Source organism: Bombina bombina, chromosome 2 (genome assembly GCF_027579735.1).
Source record: "Bombina bombina isolate aBomBom1 chromosome 2, aBomBom1.pri, whole genome shotgun sequence".
NCBI lineage: Eukaryota > Metazoa > Chordata > Amphibia > Anura > Bombinatoridae > Bombina > Bombina bombina.
The window spans coordinates 963,875,327-963,895,765 of NC_069500.1; the positions used below are offsets into that span (position 1 = coordinate 963,875,327).

Consider the following 20,439-nt stretch of genomic DNA (forward strand, 5'->3'; position numbering starts at 1 on the left):
TTTATATATTTTAATGCTTATGTCTTAGCTTATAATTCATTTCCACTACATATATGGCAGGTTACAGACAACAACAATAGAATAACAACATTTTGTACCCAAGGTTAAAACTATTATTGTTCATATCTGTGTTCTAAAAGGACAACTGTTTACAGTGTTGCCTGTGATGTTTTGTTTAAAACCTCAATAAAAAGTAGTTGACAGAAAAACAGAAATGTGAAAACAATATATCACTAGTGATTGGTTTCACTTGAACATAGTCTTATAAAGGTACAGATTACTCTTCTGATCAGCATATTTTTAATTACGTGTTGTCGAAGGGCAAACTCATCTGACTGGATTTTCCTAGGAGTTGTTCTAGACATTAGGTTAGGTATTGGCGTGGGTGGTATCGCCTCTGATTGGCTATGCTTCACATTACTCTAAAAAGAGGTTAAAATACTAAAAAGTAAAAAAAAAAAAATCACAGTCAAGGCAAAGTACAAACATGCACCCAGTAGTGATCTAGGTACACTTTGGCCTCTATTTATCAAAGTCTGGAGGACCTGATCCGACAGTGCGGATCAGGTCCGCCAGACCTCGCTGAATACGGAGAGCAATACGCTCTCCGTATTCAGCATTGCACCAGCAGCTCACAAGAGCTGCTGGTGCAACGCCGCCCCCTGCAGAATCGCGGCCAATCAGCCCCCAGCAGGGGGGTGTCAATCAACCCAATCGTACTCGATCGGGTTGAATTGCGGCGATGTCTGTCCACCTGCTCAGAGCAGGCGGACAGGTTATGGAGCAGCGGTCTTTAGACCGCTGCTTCATAACTGGTGTTTCTGGCGAGCCTGCAGGCTCGCCAGAAACACGGGGCCTAAAGCTCTATCCGGAGCTTGATAGATATGCCCCTTTACCTTTAGTTAAACAATTAAAGCAGGTAAGTAGCAATATGCTTTTAATGGAGGACTGACACTTTTCTAGTTTACTGTTCCTTTCTGTTTCATTGCATTTCTCCGGCTGAGAATCAGAGTTCATAAAACACAAAGTTTAGATGTCAAGATCATTTGCAATTAATTGCTCAGTAGATTCAGTAGAAGGCATTGATAGTATAGTTTAAACACTGAGCATTCACTCTCGTAGTGTCTTCCTTTGTTTTCATAAAAGTTTGCGTCAGATAGTCTTTGCAGATGGCATGCTAAGATAGATGAGGGGTTAGAGCTGGATCCTGAACTGCAGTATTTACGGTAGATAACATCTTTTCCAGACATGAAGGAGTGCTTAAGCATCCAGCAGACTGGTTTACTGAGATGAGTTGTAGCCATAATAAATATTGAGTTTTGTTTTGTTATGTCAGGCATATACTTATGACTGTATTTTGAAACTATGCGCTAGATTATGATTGGAGCACAAACGTTTGCGCCTGAGCGATAAGGTGTATATCGGAAGGGTTTGAGCTCATCGAGCTTACCACTTGTATTAGAAAGTAAACACAATCACAAGAGTGCAAAAGTAATTTACGCTACAATGATTAGCGCAACATCAAAGCTCTGGTTAACTGTTTTGCTAAACAAAAAAGTGACACAAAACACATAAAAAATACATTACAAAGTATAGTTAAATTATAACAGCAAATGTTGGTTTCGTTATACTCCAGCATACCCCACAACATGGGGTTAACAGCCATTGAATATTTTCTCACTTCCAGTGCTGACTTGAACACATAGCGTATCTCTTACGCATTGCTCAGTATTTGCTTGAACATAGCTACTTCTGCTTTGAGGGGGTGTTTTACCTCCAGAAGCAAGGCACGGCCATGGGGGCTAAATTCGCCCCCTCTTATGCGAATTTGTTTATGGGCTGGCTTGAACGGTTTTTCATCTATGGAGGTGATAACCCCCTCAGAGCAGAGTGTTTTTTTACCGCTGCTTCATTGACGACCTCATATTTATCTGGTCATCTACTGAGAGTCAAGCCATTTCATTCTTTCAGTACCTCAGTGAGGCCAGGCATGGCCTCACGTTTACTTATGAGTGGCACAAGCAGAGAGTTAACTTTTTGGATGTCACTCTAACAGGAGATAATGAAACACATAAGATTGTTTCAAAATTATACAGGAAACCCATCTCAGGGAACACGATCTTAAACCACAAGAGTGGACATCCCTCTCATGTATTCAAGGGAATAGTAAAGGGTCAATTCCTGAGAGCTAGGAGGGTTTGCAGTAATGAAAGTGACTTCCTAGAGGAATCCAAACTACTCAAACAAAGTCTCAAAAGCAGGGGATATCCATCAAAGTTGCTTAACCACATAGCTAAGAAAACGGCCCTGGAAGGAAAGGGTAACTCTGTAATGCTTAAACGGGGAAACAGGGAGGAAAGACCCCTTACATTCATTACACAATATTCCTCAGATTTCTCCAAAGTGTGTGACATCATCCAGAAATACTTTCCCATTCTTTTGGGAGATGTACACCTAAAATCCACAGTGGAGAAGGGATTTAGGTGTGTCTATTCAAAGACCCTAGGCAATATGTTGTCTCCAAGCCTCCTACCTTGCAAACAAAAGAACAAAGGCTCTTGGTTGCAAGTTAATGGCACTTATAAGTGCGGGGATCACAGATGCAAAGCATGTGATTTCATCACTGAAGGCAAAGAATTTTATTCTTGTGCCACTACACAAAAGTTTGCCTCCAGAGGATGCATAAAATGCTCCAGTACCTATGTAGTGTACCTCATCGAGTGCCAGGCACACTCCAAACATTACGTTGGAATGACCAGCAGGGAAGTCCGCACTAGAATCAGAGAACATTTAGGATATATCAAATATGAGAAGCCATGCTCAGCATTATCACGGCACTTCATTGAGGTGCACGGCAAAGATACTGGAGCATTTAGATGGCGAGGCATCGAGACCATAAAATTGCCCCCTAGAGGTGGTGATAAGGATCAGATTTTGGCCAGACAGGAGGTGTACTGGATCATGAAACTGAATACTCAGGTTTCTCAGGGATTTAACTCTGAGTTTGACATTATTAACCATTGGAAATAAGTTGGTGTTTTTTGGTCCAGTGCATCTCCTGTCAGCCAACAAATACACAAAATACAAAAGATACATTTTACTTTATTCTCCTCTCACTAGTGCACTCTATAATGTAATTACATAGTGGTCAGGATATTATTTATCTATAATAATATACTTATAGCCCCATTATTGTATTACCCATTGACACCATTAAAAGAGATTCACTAATGAATACGGACAGTAGTTTAACCTAAACCTGATATTAAAAACTCTCTAGTCCCTAGAATTTTGGAATTGAGCTTTCTATTAAATATTCACTGTAACATTTAAAGTTTTTAACTTTAATATAAGGTACATTAATCCAATGTAAATTTGATTTTCAAGTGTAAACATAAATACATTATAGTTACAGGTTTTATCCATACAGTATGTTGAACTATGTCAACTTATTTGGATTGTATATAAAATTGCACTTTATACATCTTATGTTTATCTTTGGATTGTTGTCAAGATCATGGTATATTTTACTAGAACCTAACTTCTCTTGATCAGGTCAATGCTTTGTTAAGTGATTTATTATGTGTGTATATTTGTCTTCACATGGTTAATAGGGGTGTTTTACACACCAGCCAATAGCCATTAAGTTTGTATCCTTTTTAAACAGACACTTACCTGTGTCTAATTAGGTTTATGAGTATGGCACTGGGCCGAAACGCGTAAAACCTATCACTACTGTGTGATCCATGTTGATGTTTTAAAATTGATTAATAAAGCTGTTTTTCTTTTACATATATCTGGATATCGGGACCGCTTCTTTTATTTTTTCATTAAATTATAACACTATCTAATACAAATTATTAAAAAAAATTGTTGCACACAAAAGTTATAAAGGCTCAAAGATATGAGCTCTTGGGTGTTGGTAAAAAAAGCAGATAAAGGGCTTTAACATTGAGATACATACATATACACGTCTAAAGATGGATATGTATGCATATACAGTATAAATGTTTATATATGTGTACATATGTATTTGTATGTGTGTTTATGTATTTACAGACATATATACACATATAAACACATAAATATATATGTAAACATATATAGACATATATAGAAGTGCATTAGAAGTAGATGAAAAAATGTAAAAGCATATTTATGCAATATTCATATTTAATTATGGGGTAACTATGTATTTACTGTAAATATTTCACACTCCAATGCTATGCACATAGCGGAATATGTTATATGTATTTGTAAATAGTTAATCCTATATATCTCTATATATCTATACCTATATATATTCATATATATATATAACACACAGAGAAAACCCTGCACTCGCTAGCAAGCTCACAGCTAAGATTTAAAAGCAAAAATGGAAAGGTTAGTTACCGCATTTGGCCAAATGGGACAAGCCCAGGTACCATGTCAAAGTCCTTTCCAAAACCTGGGACCCTAAAACAGCCACACAATGCAAGCTCTCAAATCCAAACAAACTGGGAACAATGGAAGGGTACACAGGCTTATGTAATCACCTCAGTAATATACAAAACACGGAAGGGGACTGCACTCCTAGACCGGATCGGGTACACATCATCTATATATAGGTATAAATATATATTGTTCCTAAAAACCATCAGATATATGTAGATTTTTTTTTATGAAAAAATAGAACATATTCTGTTATGTGCAAAACATTGAAATGTGAAATATTCATATTTTCATGTCACGTTAGAACAAATAAGAATATGCGATCGTGTTCACGCAAGAGTGGGGTGTAAAGTTTTAGGTTTTTTTTCCAGCAAACATTGTTGCCACAAAGTGTCAAAACAGGAGAGAGAATTTGCCCAATAATAATAATTGGGCAAAAAACACATTAAATGTTATCAATATACAACTTGACATCACTGATTTCATTGATACCCAGGGGCGATTCTGTCTGTAGCGTATGAATCCAAAAAACTTCCCTTCTACTCAGGGCTTTAAATATATCACCTCCTCTCTAATCCAAAAAAAAACTGTTCAATTCCCTGGAAACTAAATGCACTGCAATCAGCTCCATGTTTTGCAAAGTGCTTTGCTAATGGTGTTTTTGGAATTTCCGCCTCAAGAGATAACATATGTTCTCTCACCCTAACTTTTAACATTCTAGACGTGAGTCCTACATACTGAAAATTACAAATGCCACATGTCACCAAATAAACTACAAATGTAGAATTACAATTTATACGATTCCGTATGTTATAGCATTTGCCAGTTTGAGTTGAACAGAAGGTATTACCTACGTTGGCATAATTACAACATTTGCAGGGCATACCACCGCATTTAAAGTGAATGTAAAGAAACCTGGTTGAATAGACAACTAATTTCCACTATTCCTAGGGTTGGTACTCAGGCTACCAAAATCTTTCCTCATTAAATCCCCAATTGTCTTTGATCTACGCGGGATACATTTACATATACTAGGAAGATTGTTTAGGTCCTTGTCCCTCTCCTAACATAGGTAACATTTTTGTGATGGTATTAATAATCTCATTAAATTGGTTGCTATAAGTAGTTATAAAATGAATACCTCCTCTGTTATTATTTTGTCTACTATTATCCAAAAGTAAACTTACCCTATCAAAACCAGAGACTTGCTTTAATATTGAATTTAATACCTGCAGATCATAACCTCTGTCCGAAAGATGCATTGTAAGCTCATTTGCATGATTTGTAAACTTGTGCAGTTACATCTAAACTGTATATATTGCCCTTTTGGTATACCCTTCTTAAGATGATAAGGACGTGAAGAGTCTGCTCTAAATTAAAGAGACACTCAGGTTTTATTAAATGTTCATGATTCAGATAGAGCATGTAATTTTAAACAACTTTCCAGTTTACTTCCATTAAAAAAATGTGCACAGTCTTTTATATTTACACTTTTTTTGAGACACCAGCTCCTACTGAGCATGTGCAAGAACTCAGACTATACGTATATGCATTTGTGATTGGCTGATTGCTATCACATGGTACAGGGGGAGTGGAAATATACATAACTTTGAAATGTGTTAAAAAATAATCTACTACTCATTTGAAATTCAGAGTAAAAGCTATTGCATTGTCTTGTTATCTTGCATTTGTTGATTATGCAAATCTGCTGTGTTTACTGGTCCTTTAACTGTGATCTCTTTCCTATAGACTTCTGTCACTACTTTATTCCCTCCATGAACAAGTAGGACATCCAAATATGGCATACTTGTCTCAAAGTGGTTACATGTAAATTTAAGATTACCATCATTACCATTTAGGTGTGCCAAAGATGGCCCATTCTTCAAACTCTGCTAAATATAAATTTGCATAGGAGGTTTTTTCCACTTTTTTTTTTCCAATGACTTCTATGGGGAATTTGTGAATGTGCACGCGATATTCTAGCTTTGGATTTTTGCGCTAGCCGGGTTACCGCTAGAGCAAAAACAGTTTACTTTCAACTCATAATACTTAACTCGTATGCCTCCTCTAAAGCTGTGGACATCAATCTGCCCGATCTCATACAATCGGGTTGATTGACACCCCTGCTAGTGGCCGATTGGCCGCAAATCTGCAGGGGGCGGCATTGCACAAGCAGTTCACCAGAACAGCTTGTGCAATGATAAATGCCAACAGCGTATGCTGTCGGCATTTATCGATGTCTGGCAGAGATGATCAATACAACGGATCATGTCCGCCAGACAAACGATAAATCGGCCCCTATATGTACAACTTGAATAGTAAATAGTGTAATGTACTTGGAAGCTTTGTATGCTGACAGTCCTTAAATAAAGTTTATTAATAAACACTAAGCAAGAACAAATGGATCCGATAACTTCCATAGAAAAGGAAGAAGACTCTTGAAGACCATCATAAATGTGTAAAAATTTCCAGACTTGCAATACATTTGCTGAACTTTTCTATTTTGATATAAATAAGAAAACTAGATTTTAACAAATATTTTGATACAAGCTTGTGGTTCATCACATATTCATAAATGTCACCCATAAGTAGCAATTTGCAGCAAAAGTGGCAGCTAACAGAAAAAGAATGAAGATTGCAATAATTAATATATTGCTAAAATAAAATATTGTGGGAAGTTTAACTTTATCAGGGAATAAGAAGGATAGGCCTGATACATATAGTATTCCATAAATTTGATGCATATATTATATTAGTCAGAGGCACTGCTTAAATTACAAGACTGCAGAACATAGATTTCACTTGTGATTACTTTCCTAAAACACTTTTCATGTGTCTGGCCTAAAAATTGTCATAAATCCTATCTACCGCTAGCCTAAAAAAAAAGATGATTAATTTTCTGTACCTGCAGTTCATCTATCTAAAAATTCACAAAAGAATGCTTTATTCATTCTTAAGGAAATAATTTCTGACAATTCACCGGAGGAAATGCATTTTGTCAATCCACATGAACTGACAGAAAAATCAAACTGATTTGTTCCTTATTACTATTTCACTCTTCAGGAATGCCAGGAATTCTATTGTGTGTTAAGACTTTAAGGAAATCTGTAATAATGGTATTTCTTCAACTATTTATTAATTTATTTATTTTTTACTATTAAAGCAGTCATTCTATGAACTATGATAGATATAGATAGATGATAGATAGTTAATAGATAGATGATAGATAGATGATAGATAGATATAGATAGATAGATGATAGATAGATAGATAGATAGATAGATAGATAGATAGATAGATAGATAGATAGATAGATAGATCGATCGATGATAGACAAAAGTAAAACATATTTGTGATAAATTAGAATTCTTGATCTATATTCTATCACAGTGAATACCACATGATATTACTACAGGCTAGATTTCATTTATTTATTTTCCTATTTATGGAGACAGTCATTTTTGCAAAATAGATGAACCAAAGCAGTGGCTAATGGTAGTTGGTTATGTAAAACCAAACTTAAATATTGATAGGTCATGAAGGTCAAAGCTATACTTTGATGATTCAGATATATTTAACAAATGCTGGGCGGAAATCTCTGAACCTGTTTACCCAGCATTGCAGCTAGAAGGCAGCAGTACACTGCCCACATTTGTCATTGCACAAACCACTGCTTGTGCAATGCCACCCCCGGCAGGGTCTGTCAATCACTGTGGCGAGACAAGTCTGGGGGATTGCAAACCATCAGCTCAGAGATGGCATATAGGTTAAGAAGCAGCTGTTTGATGCTGTATCCACAACTTCTTAAATGGAGACCATATTTTATATTCCATCTCGAGAAGTATTGGCTGTTAAATATTCTAGTTATCCTTCTGAAATCACAAACAGTCTTTTTCCTATTCTTTACTTAGTTAAAAATACAAATTTCTATACATTTAAGGGATCCAAAATATGGAGCCCATTGACCCATTGTTATGAAAACTTTACCATCAGCTTTAGAAGGAATGAAGGTATTGATGTTGATAACATTTTCTGGATGAAATATCAGAGTGATTCAGAGTAAAACATAAAACTCACTAAAGCTTTCTGTGCTTCCCAGATAGCAGATTATATGGTTTCAAACTGCACTGCCCATGGGATCCACTAAGAAAAAGAGAAAAGGTTAAAGATGGACGTCGTTGCAACCTGTGAGCTGCCTCCAATAAAAAGTAATAATGCTTACTGACAAACAGCATCTTGCAAGGTTTAAATGACAAAACAGTGTCAAATTCTTTATTCAACGGGAATATACAACAAGACACGTGTGAATCCTAAAAATGTAATGGGTTTAGCACCGTGGGTTAGGGCACATTAATGTGTCATAGACTTTGACTAGGTGGGGCTGATTTATTATGTGTCTGGCGGACATGATCCACTGTAGTGATCATGTCCACCAGACATCGATAAATGCCGACAGCATACGCTGTCAGCATTTATCATTACACAAGCATTCCTTGGGAAATGCTTGTGCAATGTCGCCCCCTGCAGATTCGCAGACAATCGGCTGCTAGCAGGGGGTGTCAATCAACCCGATCATATGCGATCGGGCTGATTGCTGTCCTCCGCCTCAGAGGTGGGGGACGAGTTAAGGAGAAGTGGTCTTAAGATCGCTGCTTCTTAACTTAATTTTCCGAAAGACTCGCACGGAAACAACTGCATATAGCAGCATTCGGACGTTAATAAATTGGCCCCAATGAGTCATTGATAATTAATGTTGAATGTGATGAGTAATAAAATATTTAAGAATTTGGAAAATAATTTTAAAAATACTTGGTTTATTTTGCTATCTATAATATATCACAAGATAAAATATGTTTTGGGAATTTATTTAATAATAAAAAAATAAAAAACCAAGTTTCACAATGCAAAAAATAAACTTTGAAATACAGAGGTTTAAAAGAAACATTGGCCTGGATTCCAATCAATCAGAATTTTCATTGCATGGCAGCTTGGATGATATTTATATATATATTAATATTCAAACCCATAAGGTGAGCTGTTGTTTTCAGTATTTGTTTTAGCAAAATAAATAAACAGGAAAATGTAGATAACCACACAAAAAGTATAAGAAACTGGAGTATTACAGAACTTTCAAGGTTTTTCACAAACGCAAAAGATAAGCAGCCAAAACAAAACTAAAGCATGCCGGCTAATAAATTTATTAAAAGAACACTAAACACTAAATACATTTCATGCACCTTCCTTTAATAATGGGTGCTGTCATTATGAAACCTAAGTTATACTGCAGGTATCTGAATGTGAGTTGCTGCACATGTGCAAACAGTAAAGCTCTGGAAATGAGTGAAAGATAGATCTCAGCATAGCAGAACTCATGACTAGAGGGAGGTGGGGAATAACTACAATACAATGCTTATAAAATGTGTTTAGGGCCAGATTACAAGTGGAACGCTATATATCGCTTTCATGAAAGCGATATTAGCACTCCAGTGTGTAATACCAGTGCACGCTAATGTGCGCTGGTATTACAAGTAAACAGCAATGCGAAAGAAAGCTTGCGTTCGCATTGCTGGGAAGTGCCACTCCCACCAACTTTAGACACCATAAACTGCCTACTGCAGTTGTTTTTAATTTTTAAAAGATGCTACTTTTTTTTTTAATTAAAAACTATAATGCCCTCTATTTTGAGGGCATTTGGGGCACTTTTAGAAAATTAACCAGAGATCTGATCTCTGGTTAATTTTTGGATCTCTAATTGCTACCGCGAGCTTGCAGCAGCAATAACTAGCCACTTGTAATGGCTGACTAATTATTGGGTGCCCGCAAACGGGCACATTTTCCCGTTTGCAGGCACACAATAATTTAGCACTCCATTTGAAATACAGCCCTTAGTGTTTATGTTCCTTTAATGCCTAATATCTTTGAATGTAGGTTTTTTCGCTTACCTATTAATATTGATCATTACATCTGAGCAATTAATACATTTATGTCACTTGAAATAATTTTATAATTAACATGTTTAGGCACTTTTTTTTAACCATAAATAGGCATTCCGGGAATTGTACATAACATGCAAAAGTTTTGTGCATTCTATGTTTCACCCCTGATCATACATTATTTTTATGGAAAATACCTGCTAACCCCAAGGTAGTATCCTGTAACGTGCTGTAGGGTCCAATATACAGCACCTCTACATCAGTGGAAAAATACCAATTAAAACCTTACAGATCAGCATATTCACTTCACTACAAGAAAGTATAGATATCAGGCTTATACTATATATAACCTTTAAAATTCCATGTTTGTATTTGCAGACTATCAAAGGTTGTCAGAGCTAGAAAAGCAATCCAGTTTCATGATGTTAAATTATAACTCTTAATAGCTAATTCATGTAATTATAAAGACATTTGTCGGTTGTAATTAATATGAGATGAATATAAAATACTGTTGCTCTCACAAAACTAAAACTTTTTGCCTAAAATTAATAATATGAAATTGTCAAGCATGACTTGAGTCAAAAATAAACATGTCATTATAACAGTAATTTATTTTTATAATACTTTTTTTTGTCATAGAGCCATTACAATTTGCAATAAATTGTATATTTATGCATTCTTATTTTTTTTTCTAAACTGAAGGCACATGAAATGCTTTTTTTTTTTTTTTTTTAAATCATTTTTATATGAATATACAGGTGAAACTCTAAAAATTAGAATATCATGCAAAAGTTCATTTATTTCACTAATGCAATTTAAAAGGTGAAACTAATATATGAGATAGACTCATTACATGCAAAGCAAGATAGTTCAAGCTGTGATTTTTCATAATTGTGATGATTATGGCTTACAGCTCATGAAATCCCCAAATCCACAATCTCAGAAAATTAGAATATTGTGAAAAGGTGCAATATTCTAGGCTCAAAGTGTCCCACTCTAATCAGCTAATTAAACCATAACACCTGCAAAGGGTTCCTGAGCCTTTAAATGGTCTCTCAGTCTGGCTCAGTAGGAATCACAATCATGGGAAAGACTGCTGAACTGACAGTTGTGCAGAAAACCATCATTGAACCCTCCATAAGGAGGGAAAGCCTCAAAAGGTAATTGCAAAAGAAGTTGGATGTTCCCAATGTGCTGTATCAAAGCACATTAATCAAAAGTTATGTGGAAGGGAAAAGTGTGGAAGAAAAAGTTGCACAAGCAGCAGGGATGACCGCAGCCTGGAGAGGATTGTCAGGAAAAGGCCATTCAAAAGTGTTGGGGGCTTTCACAAGGAGTGGACTGAGGCTGGAGTCAGTGTATCAAGAGCCACCACACACAGACGGATCAAGCCACTCCTGAACAACAAACAACGTCAGAAGCGTCTTACCTGGGCTAAAGAAAAACAGACCTGGTCTGTTGCTCATTGGTCCAAAGTCCTCTTGTCTGATGAGAGCAAATTTTGCATCTCATTTGGAAACCAAGGACCCAGAGTATGGAGGAAGAATGGAGAGGCACACACTGCAATATGCTTGAAGTCCAGTGTGAAGTTTCCACAGTCTGTGTTGATTTGGGGAACCATGTCATCTGCTGGTGTTGGTCCACTGTGCTTCATTAAGTCTAGGGTCAATGCAGCCATCTACTAGGAGATTTTGGAGCACTTCATGCTTCCTTCCGCAGACAAGCTCTATGGGGATGCTGACTTAATTTTCCAGCAGGACTTGGCACCTGCCCACACTGCCAAAGCACCAAAACCTGGTTCAATGACCATGGGATTACTGTGCTTGATTGGCCAGCAAACTTGCCTGACCTGAACCCCATAGAGAATCTATGGGGCATTGCCAAGAGAAAGATGAGAGACATGAGACCGAACAATGCAGAAGAGCTGAAGGCCGCTATTGAAGCATCCTGGTCTTCCATAACACCTCAGCAGTGCCACAGGCTGATAGCTTCCATGCCACGCCGCATTCAGGCAGTAATTGTTGCAAAAGGGGCTTATCAGATGTCCGATATTGTTCTATGTACAATCCTTGTTTTATTGATTGCATGTAATATTCTAATTTTCTGAGATTGTGGATTTGGGGTTTTTATGAGCTGTAAGCCATAATCATCACAATTATGACAAATCACTGCTTGAACTATCTTGCTTTGCATGTAATGAGTCTATCTCATATATTAGTTTCACCTTTTAAGTTGCATTAGTGAAATAAATGAACTTTTGCACAATATTCAAATTTTTCGAGTTTCACCTGTATATAGTTCAACACTGTCATTTGTAATATCTATTTTCTTGATTTGCTAGATCTTTCTTTTCAGTAGTAAAATAAAGATTTAGCAAAATTAGAGTCTCTGGCCTTGTAATAAAATTAAATCCTGCAATACAACATTAAAAAAGGCATCTAAAAAATGTAAACATATTTAAAATTGCCATTTTGTTAGTTAAATATCCAAGGTCTTTGGAATTTAAGAATAGTTAGGTACACCCTCTGAGAAGCATGGTAGAATCCATGTTCCTAGTTTCCTTTACTAAAGACCACTGGTTTTCAAACCTTTACTCAGGCCTCCCTAACAGGCCAGATTTTTAGGATTACCTTGGCTGATTAATAAAAATCAGCTGATTATTTCCATGTCTCCAGGAGAGAGAGAAAAGCACAATACTACTTTAAATAAAAAAGATAAAAAATACATACTTTTTTCCAAAGGAAAAAAAAAAAGAACATTTGGAAGGGGAGCACTGGAACACTATGGCCTAGTATCCAATGCTTTTGTAAACTGGTGATAACAAGTCCATGGAAATATTTTATGTTACCACCAGTTTACACTATTTACAATGGAAACTAGGCCCCTGTGTTCTAAGGACAAGACACAGCAATTTTGGATTCCCCCCAAAATTACTTTCATTACATTTACATTTTTCTTTGTTCTCTTGCTATCTTTATTTGAAACGCAAGAATATAAACTTAGGAGCCAGCCCATTTTTGGTTCAGAACCTGAGTTGCGCTTGCTGAATGTAGCTGAACCATATATGGGTGGCATTGCACAAGCATTTCACCAGAAATGCTTGTGCAATGTTAAATGCAGACAGCGTATGCTGTCAGCATTTAGCAAGGTCGAGCGGACATGATTCGCTATAGCGAATTATGTCTGCTCGATCATTAAAAGAAATCTACCACATTGCATGAATTTGTTTGCACAGCAATTTTCCTGATGCTGTGATTGTGATTTATGTGATTTATGTATTCTTGTGTTTCTATTGGATCTCGTGTGCTATGGGACATTAGATTCAGGACTAAACATTAGTGAAGGACTATAAAACAGAAATTAATATAGCCCTAATGAATTTATACCATTGTATTGTATATAAAGTGCATCTAAAATGGCATCAGTGTGTTTTGCCTCCACTCAAAATGAATGTTTGTTTTATAAAGCCTTGAAATAGTGTGGAAACAAAAACCTATAAGGCCAGTTTTATAAGTCCTGTATGAGCAGTCACCTTTACTAGAACTTTTCACTTTAGTTAACAGTTAACAATTCCAGAGTTAAAGGGACATGAAACCCAAATGTTTTTCTTTCATGATTCAGATAGAGCATGCAATTTTAAACAACTTTCTAATTTACTTCTATTAGCTAATTTTCTTCATTCTCTTGATATCCTTTGCTGAAAACCATATCTAGATATGCTCAGTAGCTCCTGATTGGTGGCTCCACATAGATGCCTCATGTGATTGGCTCACCCATGTGCATTGATATTTCTTCAGCAACGGATATCTAAAGAATAAAGCAAATCAGATAATTGAAGTAAATGAGAATTTTGTTTAAAATTGTATTCTCTGTCTAAATCATGAAAGAAATTTTTTGGGTTTAATGTCCCTTTAATGTTATTATCGTTTGAGTACAAGGGATAACCATGAACTTGTAATATGAGTGTAAGTTTCTACTTTGTGCTTGTCATTGAAAATATAGGGAGCATTAGTTATTGCGATTTTTTTAACTCCACAGGTTGTAGCAGTAACAACATTGTGACCTCACGATCGTATTTGCGCTACTCGCATTAACAATTGCACTCTACTTGTAATCTCTTAAATAATAATCAACATATTATTGTGTTCATTAAATGTATTTGTGGATGCAGCATTTACTACACTGTAAAAAATGTCTGTGAAATTAACTGTAAAATGCTGTAAAATCATGACATCAAAATAGTGTAAATTGAAAAACAATAAAACTGTGTTAAATTTACAGAAATATTCTGAAAATTCTAAAAAATACAATTGTAAATCCAGAACTAAACAGAACTGTTAATTTTACGGTAAGAATATGTTAAAAGAATCATATTTATTTGAAGAATTTACAGAATACAGTAGTTTAAACAGAGAAAAACAGAATTTATGCTTACCTGATAAATTACTTTCTCCAACGGTGTGTCCGGTCCACGGCGTCATCCTTACTTGTGGGATATTCTCTTCCCCAACAGGAAATGGCAAAGAGTCCCAGCAAAGCTGGCCATATAGTCCCTCCTAGGCTCCGCCCACCCCAGTCATTCGACCGACGGACAGGAGGAAATATATATAGGAGAAACCATATGGTACCGTGGTGACTGTAGTTAGAGAAAATAATTCATCAGACCTGATTAAAAAACCAGGGCGGGCCGTGGACCGGACACACCGTTGGAGAAAGTAATTTATCAGGTAAGCATAAATTCTGTTTTCTCCAACATTGGTGTGTCCGGTCCACGGCGTCATCCTTACTTGTGGGAACCAATACCAAAGCTTTAGGACACGGATGAAGGGAGGGAGCAAATCAGGTTACCTAAACGGAAGGCACCACAGCTTGCAAAACCTTTCTCCCAAAAATAGCCTCCGAAGAAGCAAAAGTATCAAATTTGTAAAATTTGGCAAAAGTGTGCAGTGAAGACCAAGTCGCTGCCTTACATATCTGGTCAACAGAAGCCTCGTTCTTGAAGGCCCATGTGGAAGCCACAGCCCTAGTGGAGTGAGCTGTGATTCTTTCAGGAGGCTGCCGTCCGGCAGTCTCATAAGCCAATCGGATAATGCTTTTAAGCCAAAAGGAAAGAGAGGTAGCAGTCGCTTTTTGACCTCTCCTTTTACCAGAATAAACAACAAACAAGGAAGATGTTTGTCTGAAATCTTTAGTAGCCTCTAAATAGAACTTTAGAGCACGGACAACGTCCAAATTGTGTAACAAACGTTCCTTCTTTGAAACTGGATTCGGACACAAAGAAGGTACAACTATCTCCTGGTTAATATTTTTGTTAGAAACAACTTTCGGAAGAAAACCAGGCTTAGTACGCAAAACCACCTTATCTGCATGGAACACCATATAGGGCGGAGAACACTGCAGAGCAGATAACTCTGAAACTCTTCTAGCAGAAGAAATAGCAACCAAAAACAAAACTTTCCAAGATAGTAACTTAATATCTATGGAATGTAAAGGTTCAAACGGAACCCCTTGAAGAACTGAAAGAACTAGATTTAGACTCCAGGGAGGAGTCAAAGATCTGTAAACAGGCTTGATCCTAACCAGAGCCTGAACAAATGCTTGAACATCTGGCACAGCTGCCAGTCTTTTGTGCAGTAAGACAGATAAAGCAGAGATCTGTCCCTTTAGAGAACTTGCAGATAATCCTTTCTCCAAACCTTCTTGTAGAAAGGATAGAATCTTAGGAATTTTTATCTTGTTCCATGGGAATCCTCTGGATTCACACCAACAGATATATTTTTTTCCATATTTTATGGTAAATTTTTCTAGTTACAGGCTTTCTAGCCTGAATCAGAGTATCTATTACAGAATCTGAAAACCCACGCTTTGATAAAATCAAGCGTTCAATCTCCAAGCCGTCAGTTGGAGGGAAACCAGATTCGGATGCTCGAATGGACCCTGAACAAGAAGGTCCTGTCTCAAAGGTAGCTTCCATGGTGGAGCCGATGACATATTCACCAGGTCTGCATACCAAGTCCTGCGTGGCCACGCAGGAGCTATCAAGATCACTGAGGCCCTCTCCTGATTGATCCTGACTACCAGCCTGGGAATGAGAGGAAACGGTGGGAATACATAAGCTAGGTTGAAGGTCCAAGGTGCTACTAGTGCATCTACTAGGGTCGCCTTGGGATCCCTGGATCTGGACCCGTAGCAAGGAACCTTGAAGCTCTGACGAGACGCCATCAGATCCATGTCTGAAATGCCCCATAATTGAGTTATTTGGGCAAAGATTTCCGGATGGAGTTCCCACTCCCCCGGATGGAATGTCTGACGACTCAGAAAATCCGCTTCCCAATTTTCCACTCCTGGGATGTGGATCGCAGACAAGTGGCAGGAGTGATCCTCCGCCCATTGAATTATTTTGGTCACTTCTTTCATCGCCAGGGAACTCCTTGTTCCCCCCTGATGATTGATATATGCAACGGTCGTCATGTTGTCTGATTGGAACCTTATGAATTTGGCCTTTTCTAGTTGAGGCCAAGCTCTGAGAGGCTCTTCCCAAGACCATAGACCCTGAGCTTTCAGGGATTCCCAGACCGCGCCCCAGCCCACTAGACTGGCGTCGGTCGTGACAATGACCCACTCTGGTCTGCGGAAGCTCATTCCCTGGGACAGATTGTCCAGGGTCAGCCACCAACGGAGTGAATCTCTGGTCTTTTGATCTACTTGAATCATCGGAGACAAGTCTGTATAATCCCCATTCCACTGTTTGAGCATGCACAGTTGTAATGGTCTTAGATGAATTCGTGCAAAAGGAACTATGTCCATTGTTGCAACCATCAATCCTATTACCTCCATGCACTGCGCTATGGAAGGACGAGGAACAGAATGAAGTACTTGACAAGAGCTTAGAAGTTTTGATTTTCTGACCTCTGTCAGAAAAATCCTCATTTCTAAGGAATCTATTATTGTTCCCAAGAAGGGAACTCTTGTCGACGGGGACAGAGAACTTTTTTCTTTGTTCACCTTCCATCCGTGAGATCTGAGAAAGGCTAGGACGATGTCCGTATGAGCCTTTGCTTTTGACAGGGACGACGCTTGTATTAGGATGTCGTCCAAGTAAGGTACTACTGCAATGCCCCTTGGTCTTAGAACCGCTAGAAGGGACCCTAGTACCTTTGTGAAAATCCTTGGAGCAGTGGCTAATCCGAATGGAAGTGCCACAAACTGGTAATGCTTGTCCAGAAAAGCGAACCTTAGGAACTGATGATGTTCCTTGTGGATAGGAATATGTAGGTACGCATCCTTTAAATCCACGGTAGTCATAAATTGACTTTCCTGGATGGTGGGTAGGATCGTTCGAATAGTTTCCATTTTGAACGATGGTACCCTGAGAAATTTGTTTAGGATCTTCAAATCCAAAATTGGTCTGAATGTTCCCTCTTTTTTGGGAACTACGAACAGATTGGAATAAAATCCCATTCCTTGTTCTCTTATTGGAACTGGATGTATCACTCCCATCTTTAACAGGTCTTCTACACAATGTAAGAATGCCTGTCTCTTTATTTGGTTTGAGGATAAGTGAGACCTGTGGAACCTTCCCCTTGGGGGTAGTTCCTTGAATTCCAGGAGATAACCTTGAGAAACTATTTCTAGCGCCCAAGGATCCTGAACATCTCTTGCCCAAGCCTGAGCAAAGAGAGAGAGTCTGCCCCCCACTAGATCCGGTCCCGGATCGGGGGCTATCCCTTCATGCTGTTTTGGTAGCAGTGGTAGGCGTCTTGGCCTGCTTACCCTTGTTCCAGCCTTGCATTGGTTTCCAGGCTGGTTTGGGTTTTGAGGCATTACCCTCTTGCTTAGAGGATGCAGAATTAGAGGCTGGTCCGTTTCTGCGAAAGGGACGAAAATTAGGCTTATTTTTAGCCTTAAAAGACCTATCCTGTGGGAGGGCGTGGCCCTTTCCCCCAGTGATGTCTGAAATAATCTCTTTCAATTCTGGTCCAAATAATGTTTTACCTTTGAAAGGGATGTTAAGCAATTTTGTCTTGGAAGACACATCCGCTGACCAAGACTTTAGCCAAAGCGCTCTGCGCGCCACGATAGCAAACCCTGAATTTTTCGCCGCTAATCTAGCTAATTGCAAAGCGGCATATAAAACAAAAGAGTTAGCCAATTTAAGTGCATGAACTCTGTCCATAACCTCCTCATATGGAGTTTCTCTACTGAGCGACTTTTCTAGTTCCTCGAACCAGAAACACGCTGCTGTAGTGACAGGAACAATGCAAGAAATTGGTTGTAGAAGGTAACCTTGCTGTACAAAAATCTTTTTAAGCAAACCTTCTAATTTTTTATCCATAGGATCTTTAAAAGCACAACTATCTTCGATAGGAATAGTAGTGCGTTTGTTTAGAGTAGAAACTGCCCCCTCGACCTTGGGGACTGTCTGCCATAAGTCCTTTCTGGGGTCGACTATAGGAAATAATTTCTTAAATATAGGGGGGGGAACAAAAGGTATGCCGGGCTTTTCCCACTCTTTATTTACTATGTCCGCCACCCGCTTGGGTATAGGAAAAGCGTCGGGGGGCACCGGAACCTCTAGGAACTTGTCCATCTTACATAATTTCTCTGGAATGACCAAATTGTCACAATCATCCAGAGTAGATAACACCTCCTTAAGCAGTGCGCGGAGATGTTCTAATTTAAATTTAAATGTCACAACATCAGGTTCAGCTTGATGAGAAATTTTTCCTGAATCTGAGATTTCTCCATCAGACAAAACCTCCCTCATGGCCCCTTCAGATTGGTGTGAGGGTATGTCAGAACAATTATCATCAGCGCCCTCTTGCTCTTCAGTGTTTAAAACAGAGCAATCACGCTTTCTCTGATAAGTAGGCATTTTGGATAAAAGATTTGCTATGGAGTTATCCATTACAGCCGTTAATTGTTGCATGGTAATAAGTATTGGCGCACTAGATGTACTAGGGGCCTCCTGTATGGGCAAAACTGGTGTAGACACAGTAGGGGATGATGTAGTATCATGTTTACTCCCCTCATTTGAGGAATCATCTTGGGCAATATCATTATCTGTGGCATTACTGTCCTTACTTTGTTTGGACGCTATGGCACAATTATCACATTATCACATAAATTTAAATGGGGAGACACATTGGCTTTCATACATATAGAACATAGCTTATCTGAAGGTACAGACATGTTAAACAGGCTTAAACTTGTCAACAAAGCACAAAAAACGTTTTAAAATAAAACCGTTACTGTCTCTTTAAATTTCAAACTGAAAACACTTTATTACTGAATATGTGAAAAAGTATGAAGGAATTGTTCAAAAATTACCATTTCAGAGCTTTAACCCTTAAAATAACGGAACCGGAGCCGTTTTTAAATTTAACCCCTATACAGTCCCAGCTATAGTCTTTGCTGAGACCCAACCAAGCCCAGAGGGGAATACGATACCAAATGACGCCTTCTAGAAGCTTTTTTAGTGATTCTTAGATCCTCACACATGCATCTGCATGCCCTGCTCTCCAAAAACAACTGCGCAGTAATGGCGCGAAAATGAGGCTCAGTCTATAACTAGAAAGGCCCCCAGACTAAAAAAGGTGTCCAACACAGTGCCTGCCGTTTTTTAAACGTTCCCCAAGATTATAAATGCCAATTGTTAGCTAGAATCTGAATAATATGCCCCAATAAAGCAATCGATTTAGCCCATAAAAAATGTCTACCAGTTTTTTAGCCCTTTTTAAGCCCTTTATTCTTTTATGTTTGACTAAGAAAATGGCTTACCGGTCCCCATGAGGGGAAATGACAGCCTTCCAGCATTACTCAGTCTTGTTATAAATATGGCTAGTCATACCTTAAGCAGAAAAGTCTGCTAACTGTTTCCCCCAACTGAAGTTACTTCATCTCAACAGTCCTATGTGGAAACAGCAATCGATTTTAGTTACTGTCTGCTAAAATCATCTTCCTCTTACAAACAGAAATCTTCATCCTTTTCTGTTTCAGAGTAAATAGTACATACCAGCACTATTTTAAAATAACAAACACTTGATAGAAGAATAAAAACTACATTAAAACA

The 20,439-nt window shown here is 38.0% G+C and overlaps 1 protein-coding gene across 1 annotated transcript in view; it reads right to left on the reverse strand.

Annotated features, from left to right (window-relative positions):
- The window catches only part of STPG2 (sperm tail PG-rich repeat containing 2), an 829,206-nt gene that overhangs the window by 616,856 nt on the left and 191,911 nt on the right, over positions 1-20,439 (reverse strand). The window lies entirely within an intron of this gene.